Here is a 17,021-nt window from a genome sequence, read left to right on the forward strand (position 1 = left end):
AAGATAGTTCATGGATCAGAAATCCACAGCCCATTTGAAGCGCGAACAGTTTTCGCTTCTGAACACAAGCCATAAACTCTCGAGTCATGCAAAATCTACTGCACGCTACCAGAAATCTCTACATTTAAAATTTATATGTTCGGAATTTGAAAAAAGTGGAGTTTTCCCGTCACTGAAAATATAGAGCCGCACGTAAAAGATAGCCCAGACGCTAGCGCAACCTGAAATCCGGTTCAGTCCCAGCGATCCTGTACCCTCGTAAGTTATGACTCTCTGATGTAGCACTCCAAAGAGCAATGCATCACCACTAACCTCTGTGGCAGCTCTCCATAATTAGCCACACTGAAGATCGAACAATAGCTTCCTTCCGCTAACATAATTAGCTGAAGCACACAAGAATCAAATCCGTGAACTCGAGCTGAAAATCGAAACAAAGCTCTTCCCAGTTGAAGCATGGTAGAATCGAACGTTAAACTCAAGGTCAGAAAGCACTAACCACTAAACTACTTCAGCCGAGAGTTTAACTTGAGTCCGATAAGACCAGTCGGTACCAATTTACAAGTTGTGAACTCCTGAAGTCGCTCTCCAGAGTTTGTCCCTTAAGAATAATGTATATCAGCCATCTTGCCTGGTGGGCCCCGCGTCAGCTCCCCAAAGTTAGTCCAATAAGACGAATAGGTCATACGTTACCATTTGTGAGCTCCTGAGGTAGCTCTAAGATTTGGCCTCATAATAGCAATGTATATTCATTAGTCCTCGTGCCAGCTGCTTAGATAGATAGATAGATAGATAATGCCTTTATCTGTGGTGAACATTTAACCACAAGACTTAGCCCCATAAGAGTAACGTATAGCAGCAATCTTGTTCAGTATTTGTAACTCTACTCCGAAACCCTGAGGCAGTCCCAAAAAACTAATATATAGCAGTCATCTAGTATGGCAGTTGGCTTAATCCTGTTACCGATTCCAAACCTGTAAGGTTAAGCTTGCAGTCTTATGCGATTAGCTCGGACGTCGACCTTGTGTCTGTGAGGTTAGCGCTCTTGTGAGTTTAAACCTGTGATTTAATCCAAGCCGATGAAATTAAGCTTGCAATCTTGTGCGGTTAGCCCGGGTGTTAAAATTTGAGTCTGTAAGGTTAAGGGATATTTAGTGATGACGTCTGCTGTTAGGTTAAGCTTGTACTCTTATGGGCGTCGAACTTGGGTCTGTAAGGTTAGTGACTCTGTGAGGTTAAGCCTGGAGTCTAATCCAAGTCTATGAGGTCAAGCTTGCAGACGTACGAGCGTTAGGCTATGACGTCACGTGAGGTTAAGCATCCACTCTTAGTTAGCACATCTCAGGAGAGGAGGCCTCCTTGCAAGTGCTAGTGGAGGTGGAGACCATAGAACTCTCCAATTTTTGCGACTCAAAATTATGAAGCTGAAGGAAAGGTTTTGTGATCATAAATGGAGTAATATATCGGGAATGCAGGGATTAATTGGTTTCATATCATAATAAATTTGGGAGAGATATGTTGCGAAGGAACGACATCAGCAAATACACCAACCGACAACCAACAAAACAATCACGAAGGATTTTAACTACTGCGAAGTTATTTCTTTGATCGGTGTGGATCATATCACTTCACTTCCTGACCAAAGAGTGTTTGTCAGGACTAGATATTCGGTATGCGCCGTACGTTTAAGGAATGCTCCAAGAGAAATAGAGAGTTATGTATATGTGTTGGCGTTATTGAGAATTTTATTGACACAGTATCAGGGGAAAATTCATTGTCCATATCGAGAAATGAAGGGTTCATAGCCACGCTGCTACAGGAAATCACGTAACATTCCGTATAGTGTCTAACCAACCAACAATCGTAAATACACACGTTACTCGATACACTTCAGTCCCACGTATTATGAGAGAGTCTTCACAAACACAATAGTACATGATATGTCGAAGAGTATGTCCTAAGACATTTACGTGGAGCACGAACAATAAACAAAAATTAGAAGTTGAGCCCCTTTGATTGAGAGTCAACTGTGAATTCTGCTGATTGTTAAAAGGGACCTAACATCTGGGTTGTCAGCCAAGTATAAATTCTACTCCCTTTCTCCAAGTACGTTGCATTTTGTAGATACGTGTGTAGTATTTCTAAGTCCATTGATTGACACGGAAGTGGTAAAAGCACTCTTTATCACTTAATCTTGGAATTGATTCATTAAGTGAGAATTCATGAGCATCGAGTTACAAGAGGATTAGTAACATTTCATGAAATGTTTGATATGAATTTATAATCTATTATTTGTTTCTGTTGAGTTTTGTAATAGACAATACACGAAAATTAACGGATAAAATAGAACTGAAATTCAATTTTATTAATAAACAAGTTATGTACATCTCCCAGAATATTTCATCCTTTTCATACCATATTATAGATGAGCGTATTCATATTTATGTCTAAGGCTGCTTAATATTCCAAAAGCGGACTCTAGGGAGAGAAAACGACAGCAGCACTTCATGGGTAATCAGGCTTCAAGTCGCTCCTTAAGTGAGGCCTATAAATAAGATGTCGGGGGAGTTTTAATTAAAAAACTCTTAAGAAGGGCTATGAAGAGAAGAGCGCTCAAGATACAGATGCTAAGACATTTAATTTACAGAAGTTTACGAATGTAGAACAACTAAAGAGAATAAAAACTATTCATACTCAAGATCGCAGTTTTAGTTTAGTAAACGTCGAAGCCTTGCATACCAAATCTAAAACCTACTAAAAATAGGGTAACAGCTTATACAATTTTCTACATTTAATTCAGGAGATTTAATCAATGGCTGGGATATAAAAATCTCAAAGACCTCCAAAACCAGCAGTCTGGAGCCAACTTGTTTGTGATTACAGAGCACTTCAGCATTATCAGTGCTTGTCTGTGGGAAAATATGAAACTGGGAGGGAAGAACCACTGCTACTATATCTATATACAGCTAGGCCAAAAAAAGATGTTCGGTTTGAACCCCACCGTTGGTAGCTCTGAAGATTGTTTTCCGTGGTTTTCTATTTGCGCAGCAAACAAATTCTGGCATTGTATCTTAATTAAGTCCATGGCAACTTTCTTGTGTCCCCAAAAAACCTGAAATGTCTTACTGTAACGTTAAACCATTAGAAAGAAACCTTTGTCAACTACAAGACTTCGTTTCATTTTAGTGATTAATTTTATGATAAATAAATATGTTCCCGTAAGAATCATGAGGCAACTAATGGCCGCCGACTAAAAGCAATTTAATCAATGTCTTCTTATAATTATTATAAGTACCAATAAGGAACTTTCAAATAACCAGTTTGTAACTGAAATAGAAATGAACCTCTCAACATAAATCCAATCAATTATAAATTAACTATTGTTCGATAGATTTCCTGTGATGAAATTAGGTTTAGCTGTCGTTCTTATCTTCTTTCGAGTCTGGAGGTACTGAAAAATATGAGTGAGAAAACAATGAGAAATGGGTAAAATATGTACCTGGCATCACAGCAATGGACAGAACGAAGACCATTGGCTTCGTTATCGATCCAACTGTGAGGTTTTATGGAAGAAACACACATGCATAAGAGATTGATGTTGAAAAGGTCAGGCACAATAAACCGTGCTTTAAACATCTACAGGAGATATCGATGGCTTTCTTTAAAAACCTCGTAAGTCCGAATACTCTTCCTATTCATTATATTCCTTAAGACTGGTCACGCCTCCCAGTCCCATATTTATACGCAGTCCAAAAGAATAATTTTCGTTATGGTCATTTTCCTCTGCCGATTTGTAAAGGAAAATGAACCTTGAATACATTATACTGTAGGAGTGTGTAAATTTGCCATGCAATCAACATCCCTACAATACGGTACGTTAAGGTCCATTTTCCTTTAGACATCAGCAAAGGAAAATGAACACAGCGAAAATTATTCTGATGGACAGCATACAAATATATAACCGGGAGGCGTGGCCAGTCTTAAGGGATATAATAGGTAGGAAGAACATTTGGACATACGAGGTTTTAAAAGAAAGCCATCGATGTACAACATCCCGTTTCAAAATTTGGTTGTGATTGGGCTGCCTTTTGGTGCTCAAGGAGTGATATCTAAATTCTACGTAACTTCTTTTGGGGTTTTGAAATTAGTGTGTTGGAACTACGAGAAATTGTCTCTAATATTCTCAGGGACTCTCTCGAAATTGTAAATCACCACTTGTTCAGTACGACAAATTACGAATTCAATAAGTGTTTCCATTCGAGGATAGCTGTCTATTATGGGGAATTTTGAAAAAAATATAAACTCAAAAAGTAAAGAAGCTTTATTTCAAAATATTATTGAAATACTGTATGAATAACTAGTTATCAGGCTGTATCTTCACGGTAACCCTTACGCAAGGATAGCAATATTTTTTGGACTCTCTCTCTCTCTCTCTCTCTCTCTCTCTCTCTCTCTCTCTCTCTCTCTTTTTCTCTCTCTCTGGCATTAATTTAATACCAATCAGATATAAACAAACACAACTACAAGCATAATATAAAAATAAAACGAATTCCTGAACACACATATAGTGTCAGATGGTTTCTGCCTAGAATTTAGCAACTCAATTAAATTAGGGTTAGCTAGCACTAGTTACATATAACGGTACATAAACTATAACGCTACAAGTGCACATTAGTACTACATTGTCATTGTTATTCTGTTTATATAAAGAACAACTTAAGCCGTTGAATATAAACTGGAACTTTAATTATTTTTCATTAATTATTTCAAACATCGCAGATATCTTGTGAGCCTATGGTCACGTTAAAGAATTCTCATCCTGGTCGGAAATGTAGAATTCTAGAAACTCTTATACCTAATAATAATAATAATAATAATAATAATAATAATAATAATAATAATAATAATGTTGCCTCCATCTCTAATTTGCCTTATGAGAACCCGTTGCTCACTGATTTCGACCTGAAAATGAAGTCTTTCACGATGTAATACATCTCCTATCACGGAACGCTCGCACTTCTCACTTTTAATTGAGTTCACAGAAGTTCGATTGCGCAACCATGTGAACGAGAAGCGATTGCCTAGCCAACTGAACTACTTATTTCAACATTTCTCAACATATTTTATCTGACTCGTTGGCTACAGTTGGTCACATGCTGCCGTCGCTGAGAAAATATCATTTCTATAACTAATAAGGGGGCATTCCCTACCCGTCACCACCGATTTCGCTCAAATTTATAGAACATGCAGGGCTTGGGTAGAAATGAAAGTACCCAAAGTGGGAACTCCAGATGGCCAAGCGTATAGAAAATAAAAATAAAAATAAAAATAAAAATAAAAATAAAAATAAAAATAAAAATAAAAATAAAAATAAAAATAAAAATAAAAATAAAAAATAAAAATAAAAATAAAAATAAAAGTAAAAATAAAAATAAAAGTAAAAATAAAAATAAAAATAAAAGTCGCCTCTGTGGTGTAGTGGTTAGCGTGATTAGCTGCCACCCCCGGAGGTCCGGGTTCGATTCCAGGCTCTGCCATGAAATTTGAAAAGTGGTACGAGGGCTGGAACGGGGTCCACTCAGCCTCGGGAGGTCAACTGAGTAGAGGTGGGTTCGATTCCTACCTCAGCCATCCTGGAAGTGGTTTTCCGTGGTTTCCCACTTCTCCTCCAGGCAAATGCCGGGGTGGTACCTAACTTAAGGCCACGGCCGCTTCCTTCCCTCTTCCTTGCCTGTCCCATCGAATCTCCCCATCCCTCTACAGGGCCCCTGTTCAGCATAGCAGGTGAGGCCGCCTGGGCGAGGTACTGGTCATTCTACCCAGTTGTATCCCCCGACCCCGAATCTTACAGCGAAACGACTATTCACGTTTATGGCACATTCCCGAAGGAGGGAAGATAGACAATAAAGGAAAAAAAAATAATTTCTGTTTGAACACGTCGGGAAAGCTCGCAACTCCAAATTTTCTACAATTGTGCGCTCTTCAAAAAAAAAATGACGTCCTATATGCCTATAAATAAATATAAATCAAATGAATAATACAAAAATTGAGAAAAATATTCTCTACTCGGGGAGTCGAACCCACGAACATCGAAATATTAGCCCAGGCTCTTACTCCTACGCCAACTACTGCTCGGCGTGCGCTCTAACGTAAGTCGCTTATACGGTGCGAGAGCCGCGTCAACATTTAAATCTAAATTTTTAATTTCTATGCGCTTGGCCATCTGGAGTTCCCACTTTGCGTACTTTCATTTCTAGCCAAGCCCTGCGTGTTCTATAAATTTGAGCGAAATCGGTGGTGACGAGTAGGGAATGCCCCCTTGTAAGATCTCCTTACTCCTGGCATGACATCGGTTCTACTTCACAGGATAATAAACGGACAAACAATTTGTGGAGTCACCGGAAATTCTTCAGGTATAAATTGCATTCATTTCATATATTTCATTCCAGAAGATCCATTTTCATTGTTTTTACTTGGTGGTTACAGCTGGTTAGGTATTTGCCATGTGTGTCAAAATCTATATATATAAAATAACTTGTCCTGACTGACTGGCTGACTGACTGACTGACTGACTGACTGACTGACTGACTGACTGACTGACTGACTGATTCATCATCGCCGAGCCAAAAATACTGGACATAAAGAAATGAAATTTTGGGGATATATTCATATTAAGATGTAGGTGCTCGCTAAGAGAGGATTTTTTGATATTCCGTCGCTAAGGGGGTGAAAAGGGGGGTGAAATTTTAAAAAGAGTGTATCTTTATCTCAAAACTTTAAAAGTTTACATATGTAAAAATTGGTATTTAGAATCTTCTTTTAAAATAAGGATACACGTATTTTTTTTATCTGAAAACCCCAACAGGAGGGGTGAAAAAGGGTGAAAATGGGGAAAAATGGGTTGAATGCCTTCAATCAGGATACCGGTACATATATCTCAGAAACTGAAGATATTACAGACCTGAAAATTGGTACTTTTGATCTCTTTTAAAAATAAAGAAGCACTTTTTTTGTTTTTGGAAAATCCAATTAATGGGAAGGTGAAATGGGGGTGAATTTTTAAAATGAGTGAATCTCTATCTCCAAACTTTTAAAGTTTGCAGATGTAAAAACTGGTATTTAGAATCTTCATTAAAAATAAAGAAACACGTATATTTTGTTTTCGGAAAATCGCAATAGGAGGAGTGAAAAGGGGTGGAAAAAAGGTTGAATGCCTTTAATGAGGCTACTTATATCTCAGAAACTGAAGATATTACAGACCTGAAAATCGATGTTTGGGATCTCCTGTAAAAATAAAGAAACACATATTTTTTTTGTTTCTGGAAAATCCAATTAAGGGAGGGGGTGAAAGGGGGGTAATATTTTAAAATGAGTGTATCTATATCTCAAAACTTTTAAAGGTTATAGATGTGAAAATTGGTATTTAGAATCTCCTTTAAAAATAAAGAAACACGTATATTTTGTTTTCGGAAAATCCAATTAATGGCGGTTAAACAGGAGTGACAAATTGGGGTGAATTTTTGAAAGACTATATCTACAGAATATCTTGGAAACGTAAAATGTTACAGACGTAAAAAGTGGGTGTTTGGAATCTCCTGTAAATGTGAAGAAACATAGGTGATTTGTTTTTGGAAACTCCAATTAAGGGGAACTCAAAAGGGGTGAAATTTTGAAATGAGAATTTTTACAGTATATCTAAAAAACTTAACATGTTACAGAAGTGAAAAATGGTATTTTTTATCCCTATTAAACATAAAGAAACGTGTATTTTTAGTTTTCGGAAATATCACCTGTGTGGAGGGGGGGGGGTAAAAGTGACTGAAAATGGTGTTGAATTCTTTTAATTAGGCTACTGATATATCAAAAATGAAGATTTTACAGACGTGAAATTTAATATTTTCAATCTGTTTTAAAAGTAAAAATACACGTATTCTCTTAAAATCCAATGAAGCGGGGGGGGGGGGGGGTGAAAGAATTGAAAAATTAATTGGCTTAATTGTATGAGAATACATACATCTAATAAAAACTAAAGTTATTACAGATGTGAACATTCGTATTTGGATCTCCTTTAAAAACAAAGAAAAACGCGTTTTGGGAAGGAAACCATCTTGGAGGGCGGGAGTGTAAAGGAGTTGAATTTCCTTCATGAGGACACATAAATCAAAAACTGAAGAAGTTAGAGTCGTGATAATTGGTATTTAGAAGATCCTTTACAATTAAAGAAACAAGTATTTTTTTTCGGGAAAGTTCACTTAGGGGGGGGGGGGAGTAGTGTGAAATGAAGTGAAAAAAGTAAATTACTTTTATGGGGATACTTATATCTCAAAACTGAAGGTAATAGACGTGAACATTGGTGTTTGGAATCTCCCTTAAACATAAAGAAACAAGCCTTCTTTTAATTTTTTTTGGGGGGGTGGCGGTAAATAAACTTAACTGCGGTGGGGTGTAGAAAGAGGTGAGACCAATTGATTTTACTGTTATTAATGTACTTATAAGGATCCTCCGTTGCTCAGGCGGCACCGCACCGGCCTCTCAAAGCTGGGTGCCGTGGTTCAAATCCCGGTCACTCCATGTGACATTCGTGCTGGACAAAACGGAGGCGGGACAGGTTTTTCTCCGAATACTCCGGTTTTCCCTGTCATCAGTCATTCCAGCAACACATAGTAATAATAATAATAATAATAATAATAATAATAATAACAATAATAATAATGTTCCCGACCGTCGTCAAATGTGCGGACCGCGCTGGCAACGGCTCCTGGACGGGTAATGACTAAGAATGCAGTCCGGCCGCGTGTTCAGTGCCGCCAAATCACCTAATATGACGTCCGCCTTCGTAGCGTAACGGTTAGTGCTATTAGCTGCCGTCCTCGGAGGCCCGGGTTCGATTCCCGGTACTGCCAGAAATTTAAAAGTGGCAAGAGGGCTGGTATGTGGTTGAAATGGTACATGCAGCTCACCTCCATTGGGGGTGTGCCTGAAAAGAGCTGCACCACCTCGGGATGAGGACACGAATTTATCTTTTACCTAATATGACACCACGCCGGATCTCCTGAAGGATTTTATCCATATTAAAAATGATTAAAGGAAAAGATGGCAAAGATTTACGGACCCAACTGACCAGGAGGAATACCTGAGCCTAGCCCGGGAAGTACGAAATCGATTGCTGGAAAGGAATATTGAAAAATGGGAGGAAACGTGCTGTAAAATAATAGAAAACGAGTCAGATCGCGAATTTCGGCGGATTATATATCTAAAACAATAAGCATTCAATTATAAATTTCAGTATAATACCGTAGCGAAGCACGGGTATCTTGCTAGTGTTAAAATAAAATCTCAGCACAGTCAACATTGAAGAGTATCTTACATATCGTCGCTGTATACGCAATAACTGGTATCCCAAAATGGCCTTCCTACACATTATTTTCCTTAATGACTCGTCACGCCTCCCAGCCACACATGGATTTGCAATCCATCAGAACAATGTTCGTTGTGTTCATTTCCCTCTGCCAGTTTGTAAAGGACAATTGAACCTTATTGTACCGTACTACATGTAGGAATGTGTGTTCTCATGACGTATCTAAGCACTCCCACAGTTTAATGCATTGAAGGTTCATTTTTCAGCCTGTTAGCGCCCGTTGCATTTCCACCTCTGCCATGACTTTCAGCTTTTTAAGAGACTGCACTCAGTCTCATGGTAACACGATTAAACAGGAAACTATCTTAAGATCCCTCTCTTAAGTCATCCCAAAAGTCAATTTCTTTCACACTTTTCAAAGAATAGGTTGTAGGTGACTATACTCACAACTCTACCACCAACACAGGTTTTCAGACCTCCATGACCACAATGTGCCAAGCTCTTTACACGAAGCAACTACAACACACTACAATTACACTGTATATACAGTGTGCTGAAAAACAAACCACACTGAAGTGTTATTTAATTGCACGGGTACAGTTTGTGTTCAAAACGTGTACTATCAGGTGACACACATTGTTGATGACGTTTCTGAACATGCTGATGAACAAAGGTTGCTCTAATTGTAAGAACACAGGGAATGCTGTTTGTAGGTGGGTCACTTGTCTGGAAAACTGATTCCTTCAGCATGCCTGAGATCTGGAGGGTAATAAGGGTACGGCAATGAAGTTCTTCAAGGAATTAGTATCGTTGCAGAAGGGTAAATGACACCCCGGCTTTGGGGAACTGTAATATCTTCAGAAAAAGTCGTCCAAGATTCTCGTTTGTGGTGATGGATAGGTCTATTGGGGGCCCGTTTTCCTCCTATCGTTGACTTAAGACTGATCAAGAATGATGAACATTGTTAGCAAGAGCTAAATTTCTCGTGTTACTTGGCACCTCATCATGAAATCGCTCCTCGAAACGTTCTTTAATGTGAAGTAAACTCGGCCCATTCTGACGCCCCTCTCCGTATGATTGGATGTAATGTCCCACGAAAACAACTGTTTCCCCTGTTATGGGAACCATAATGAACAGAACATTGAATTCACAATATGTCGAAGTACCATATACGTTAAATAAGTACATTTTTGCTGGGGAAACGCGGACAGAAGGTGAACAGTCATTTCAGTGTCGTTTGGTTTGTGTATGCTGTAAAATTGCTATTTGTTTTACGTCGCAACCACGCATACACATCTTCGATAGAATAGAAAAAGTTAGGACGGGAACGAAGCTACAGTGGCCTTCATTAATATTGCCTGGTGCGAAAATGTGAATCCACAGAATAACATATTCGGGGCTGTCGACAGTGAAGTTCGAAGCCACTACTTCCCGAATGTAACTTGACAACTATGTGTCTCAAATCGCGAAGCCAATTTGATCGATAAAGGTCATCAATTAAGGAACTAAAATATCTATGAATTCTATAATCTGCCACAACTTCCATTTCCTTCCTAATGTGATCCCTTATTATAAATGATCGCATCAATTCAAATACCAGAGCGTATTGACGTATGTTTAGGCACAGGAAGGCTCGTGAAAAATCACAGATCACGAAATATTCTGTATGTGTACTTGTGTGTGTCGGTGTTTGTAAAGGAGCAAGCAAGACAACTCATAGTATAATATGAATGGTATGATTATAATTATAAGCCTCAAGACCTAAGGTTTTTCATGGAATCCGAACCAAACGAACGTGATGTTTCATCCATTCGTTCATTCATTCAGCGATACAGCCATCTGTGGGCCATGTATACACAATCAACTCGCCTTTCTCCCACGCAGACTAATGCCCTCCTCTTTGTAATCCTGACAAAGATCCTTAAGTCTTTGACTTCTCCTTTCTCTCAGTCTTCCACCGAGATGTTCCATGGATTTGCCAATGGCTTTTCGGTTTATCGCTCACTCCCGCAATCTAACTCCTTACAAGTGTTGTTCTATCCTGTATCTCTTCCTTCTTGACACCCACTTCTGGTAAGTCCTTGCGCAAACCATCTATCTGTGTTTTCCACTTTTCTTCTAAGAGCAGTATCCTGTTGGCCACCCTCCATTGATTCATCCTCTTAATGTGTCCATAAAAGGTAAATCTCCCTTTCTTCACCGTTGTCGTATTTTTTCAATGGTTTTATAGAGTTCCCGGTTCAATCTCAACCCAAAGTATGTTGAACATTTTGCGATTTCATTGGAACCAAACTTTTGCGAAGGAATCCTCTTTTTCCTTTTTATGTCCGGCTCCATGGCTAAATGATTAGCGTGCTGGCCTTTCGTCACAGCGCTTCTGTGTTCGATTCCCGGCAGAGTCCTGTTAACCATCACTGTTGAACTCTGCTGGCACGGACGCTGGGTGTATGTGTCGTCTTCTTCATCATTTCATCCTTATCATGACGCGCAGGTTGTCTACGGGCGTCAAATCTAAAGACCTGTACCTGGCGAGCCGCGGACACTTCCGGCACTGAAAACCATACGCCATTTCCTTTCGTTTTCCTTTTTTATAGGTCTGAGTCCAACACACTTGTCAGCGTTTCCATTCCTTAATACACTTCGTTCTGGCCTCTGTGCAACATTGTTTCAATTTTGCTTGAAGGGAGAAGGACTTGAACTTGTAGATCTTATGGCATAGCCTGAAGACCATCTCCATCCTCCTCACCCCTTTTCATTTCCATTGGGAGTGAAAATTCCTCTCTGATATTTACATATATGAATGCGATGGATGTCCCCAAATGGAATTATAATTCTGCCCGTGTTATCTGCTTTGTTGAGTCTATAAATACTGTTTCGGCACAACATTTTGCTGTTCTTCCACTTGCTTCTTGGCTGTGTGAGGGTTGTATGCTATCTGAAGGACGACGTCTGGGAATGCTAGACAGTTTCATTTAAGAAGAAATTAAAAATGTGAAAGAAAATTTGAACCGATGCCGCCTTGATGAGTAATCAGTGGTACTGTTTTTCTCTTACGTCTAGTTTACAATTGCATATGTGATTCTGTTTATTACTTCAATTACGAAAGACGTACAAATGTAGGGACGATCTTCTCTTAAACTTTAGCATTTATATCGCTGACAAACTGGTGTTTCCATAGTTAAATGAAGTTTATTCTCGAATGGAGGTCGTCGTCGTTTCTGCACTGAGGTACAAACAGGCGCAGAGGTTAGCATTCATTGTGCTGTAGAGCTAATTATATCATTGGTTATACGATCCGTTACCCTTGGCTATTAATACGTGATAATGTTGCCACTTGTAAAGATAAATAGCATGAAAGCTCATATTAAGGAATTAATATACAGTAAAACGTTCTCAGAGCGGAACTTGAATAAAGCGTAAACGAAATATTTTCTCGGTCCCGGTTAAGCTGAAGACTTTATAACGTTCTTACTTGGCGGAAACTCCTCAACAAGAAACGAAAAATGAAAGAATTATTTAAAATCTATTTGTACAATACAAATGTAGGGGCTCATGTAGTCCTACGCACACTGTTTGTGTATTTCTGGTGCTGGTATGATTAATGTCATTGTTTGTAAAAACTGATACACGTGTTTAGAGAGTGATAATACGAATAATGTGCTTGAAAACGCATCGGTAATATTTAACTTTTGTCAAGTAATAAATGCTCCCTGAGAGACAGAGAACTTCTTTCAAAGTGATGAAAAACTTAACGACACACCAAATTTTCGAATTAGTTACAGCCCTTCCAGCAGTGAGAAAGGTCGACAAAAGGGAGGAGACGGAAGAAGAATGAGACTAGCAAGAAGATGAAGATCAAAACAAGATTCGAACCCACGAACAGTTCCACAGTGCTTTTGTAACGTAAAGGAATTTGTCATTACATATGATTCTTCCACTCTCCTTGATTTAATCTACTCAGCTCGGGACTGCATTCAGAAGGACACGATTAGAAAGAAGAGCAAACACGCCTCCTTATTTGATCTGTGAAAGAAAGCTTAGTGTTGTGACTGTACAGAGTTTTATGATGGTAATTTAGTTTAAGGAGTGTTCTGAAATAGTGTAATAAATTGTCGATGTGATGCAAAATGATATACTGTGTATCACGCTGTATGTAATAATAAAGTGCACTAATAATGATATTGTACGCCCACGGGCTGTTGGAAAGAATACGGTCCTGGCTGGGATACCGAGAATGATGAATTATTTAAGAATTTCCAACAAAACAAGGATGCAGAAACTGCTGACAAACTTCTGACTTGCTTAGATGATTGCCGAAGACAAAAATGGGTTGAAACAGACGAAAGCTTAGATAATAATAATTAACAAATCAGTGTACTACAGTACTACGTACATCAGTAAGGATAACCAGGAAATGCAACAGTATTTCACCACATAATGCAATATCTTAAACGTTGATTCACAAAATGAGTACATGGCTTATATAAGCAGCAAATCCCGCAGTATACATTCTCTTAATGCTAACACACATGTATATATGATACATAATAAATGAAATGAAGTCAAGCAAGCGATAAATTATCAATAAATAGCAAAATCAGATTATAGAATTGAATAAAATAATTACAATAATTAAAATAATAATACAAATAATAATAATAATAATAATAATAATAATAATAATAATAATAATAATAATAATAGAAACCAGAATGCCTTTATGCCAGTGAATGTCTAGCACTGAACTACAAGCTTGATAAATTAGAAATATTAGAAAGAAGAATTATAAGGAAAATATTAGGTCCTCTAAGAATTGCAGAGTTTTGGAAATTAAGAAGTAACAATGAAATTTACCAGAACGTAGAAAACATATCAGAAACAATAATAAAAAGGAGATTGCTATTTCTTGGACACATTTACAGAATGGATGACAATAGACTAACTAAACGAATCTTCAAGTACCTTTGGGAAAAGAAATCAACTACCACCTGGATTCAAGAAGTCAAGAAAGACCTGGAAAGGAACAACATACGAGAAGAAGAATTATTGGAAAGAAAGATTTTTAGGAAGAAAGTCTTACAGGTGGAAGGATTCCAAGGGAGGAAGGAAAAGAAAACAGGCACAAAGTGGACTGAAGACAGGAAAAAGAAACACAGTGAAACAATGAAAGAATACTGGAAGAAAAGGAAAGAACAACTAAGGAGGAACAATTGAAATTGTAACGTGGTCCTTAGAGGGCCGGAACGCAATAATAATAATAATAATAATAATAATAATAATAATAATAATAATAATAATAATAATAATAATAATAATAATAATAATAATAATAATAATAATAATAGTACAGATGATGAACCGCTACAGTACTTACTCGTAGTTAAAGAAGTTTTGAAAGTGTCGCTTGTTTTCTTGTTCATCAAAAACAACTGCACTCCACCAAAATATCTAACTTTTCTTAATGTTGTATTGATACATTTTTCTAACTAGGATGACGTTTACACACAATCAAATCAGTGTGGGCTGGTAACCACAAGCTGTAAACTAGGCCTATCTCGCAAACGGCTCGTTTGCGGTTCCATGTTTACAACGACTTTCTGGCTTCTAGTGTTTTGTACTTACGACTGTTTCAGTGTGTGCTACTAATTGTGATAGTCCCTGAATAGGTCTGTTTATTCATTGATTTATTATATTAACGTTATAGATTTTGAAAAAATCAAATGTTTTCTCGAATTAAAACACATAAGTAATGATAAATTTTATCTATGATTTTAACAGTACGCTGTATGGAAGTAAAATACCCCTATTAATCTAACTAAAACCTTTACATTGTCCACCTGATTTGTGCCAATTATTACAAATATGAAGGATGCAATATAGGTTGCAATTATGTACACAGTTCAAGTCACATTTGGTATCTGCTTAAATACTCGTAAGTCACTTCCGAATAACATTAACTATTAAACAGTGATTGTTCCTTGGGATACTGGAGTCACTGGCTCTCTAAGCTCCCTTCTATCCTTTGCGTACGAACCGGAACACTCAAAACTACAAGGAAGAGGAAGAGGAATGAAAATCCAGCAGAGAGCAACAAATTCCTGGTGGAGAGAAAAAAAAAACCTTCTGTCTGTCAAGATGGTCAGAATTCGCGGAATCCCCAGCTACTGGTTACGCATATCAATCGTCATTCTTAAACAGATATATATATATATTTTTTTTTTTTTTGCTAGTTGCTTTACGTCGCACCGACACGGATAGGTCTTATGGCGACGATGGGACAGGGAAGAGCTAGGAGTTGGAAGGAAGCAGCCGTGGCCTTAATTAAGGTACAGCCCCAGCATTTGCCTGGTGTGAAAATGGGAAACCACGGAAAACCATCTTCAGGGATGCCGACATTGGGGTTCGAACCTACTATCTCCCGAATACTGGATACTGGCCGCAGTTAAGCGACTGCAGCTATCGAGCTCGGTCTTAAACAGATTAGAGACTCATGTAGGGAGATCTAAGTTGAAGTTATCGAAGTAAAATTATCCAAATTATTGCTGCACTTCATGCCTGTAAGGAAGCACAATGACATGCTAGTTGTTGGTTGGCTCTTGGAAAGGCTAGATATTTTTCAGGAGATGTACGATTTCTCTTTCAACATAAAGATTTTTACTTTCATTTATAGTTAAATTCGTTTAAGATACTTCAATATTTCCGACCCGAATATACAGCGTTACCCGAAAGTCCGTTAACACTCGACGAGGCAATACTTCACGGAAAATGGGAGGTAGAGAGGTAATAATTGGCACACATGATTGGCATTACATGGAGTTTTATCGACACCAAAATAAAGTACTAAAGATTCACTAACAGTGCATTTTCTAGTAACGTCGTACATGCCGCGATTCCAGGCGCATCTGATGCCCTCCTTCGTGACTGCTCCTTTTATATCGTACACGGGTCTCATGCGGCATCACTGATGTGTTGCTGTCCAGCGCCATCTGTTGTTCATGTTGTGTAGTTTATTTTGATGTCAATAAAACCCCATAGCATTCCAATCATGTGTGTCAATTATTACCTCTCTACCTCCGGCATTCCGCGAAGTATTGTCTCGTCAAATGTTAACGGACATTTGGGTAGCTCTGTACATATCAGTTTCACAATAATATGCCATGAACAATATGTATATGCAGTATAATTATATGTGAAATTCAGGTATATCATTTAAGGTAATCAGTATACATCTCATATAATTATGATTGCATACAGATTGCTTTTTGGAACTATAAAGGCGTAGACGTTTCAGAAATTGTCTATGAATTCGACATTGATCATCATCATCATCATCATCATCTGTTTACCCTCCAAGTTCGGCTTTTCGCTCGGACTCAGCGAGGGATCCCATCTCTACCGCCTCAAGGGCAGTGTCCTGGAGCTTCAGACTCTTGGTCGGGGGCTACAACTGAGGAGAATGACCAGTACCTCGCCCAGGCGGCCTCACCTGCTATGCTGAACAGGGGCCTTGCGGGGGATGGGGATAATTGGAAGGGATAGACAAGGAAGAGGGAAGGAAGCGACCGTGGCCTTAAGTTAGGTAGCATCCCGGCATTTGCCTGGAGGAGAAGTGGGAAACCACGGAAAACCACTTCCAGGATGGCTGAGGTGGGAATCGAACCCACCT

The sequence above is a fragment of the Anabrus simplex genome, chromosome 1 (genome assembly GCF_040414725.1).
Source record: "Anabrus simplex isolate iqAnaSimp1 chromosome 1, ASM4041472v1, whole genome shotgun sequence".
Taxonomy (NCBI): domain Eukaryota; kingdom Metazoa; phylum Arthropoda; class Insecta; order Orthoptera; family Tettigoniidae; genus Anabrus; species Anabrus simplex.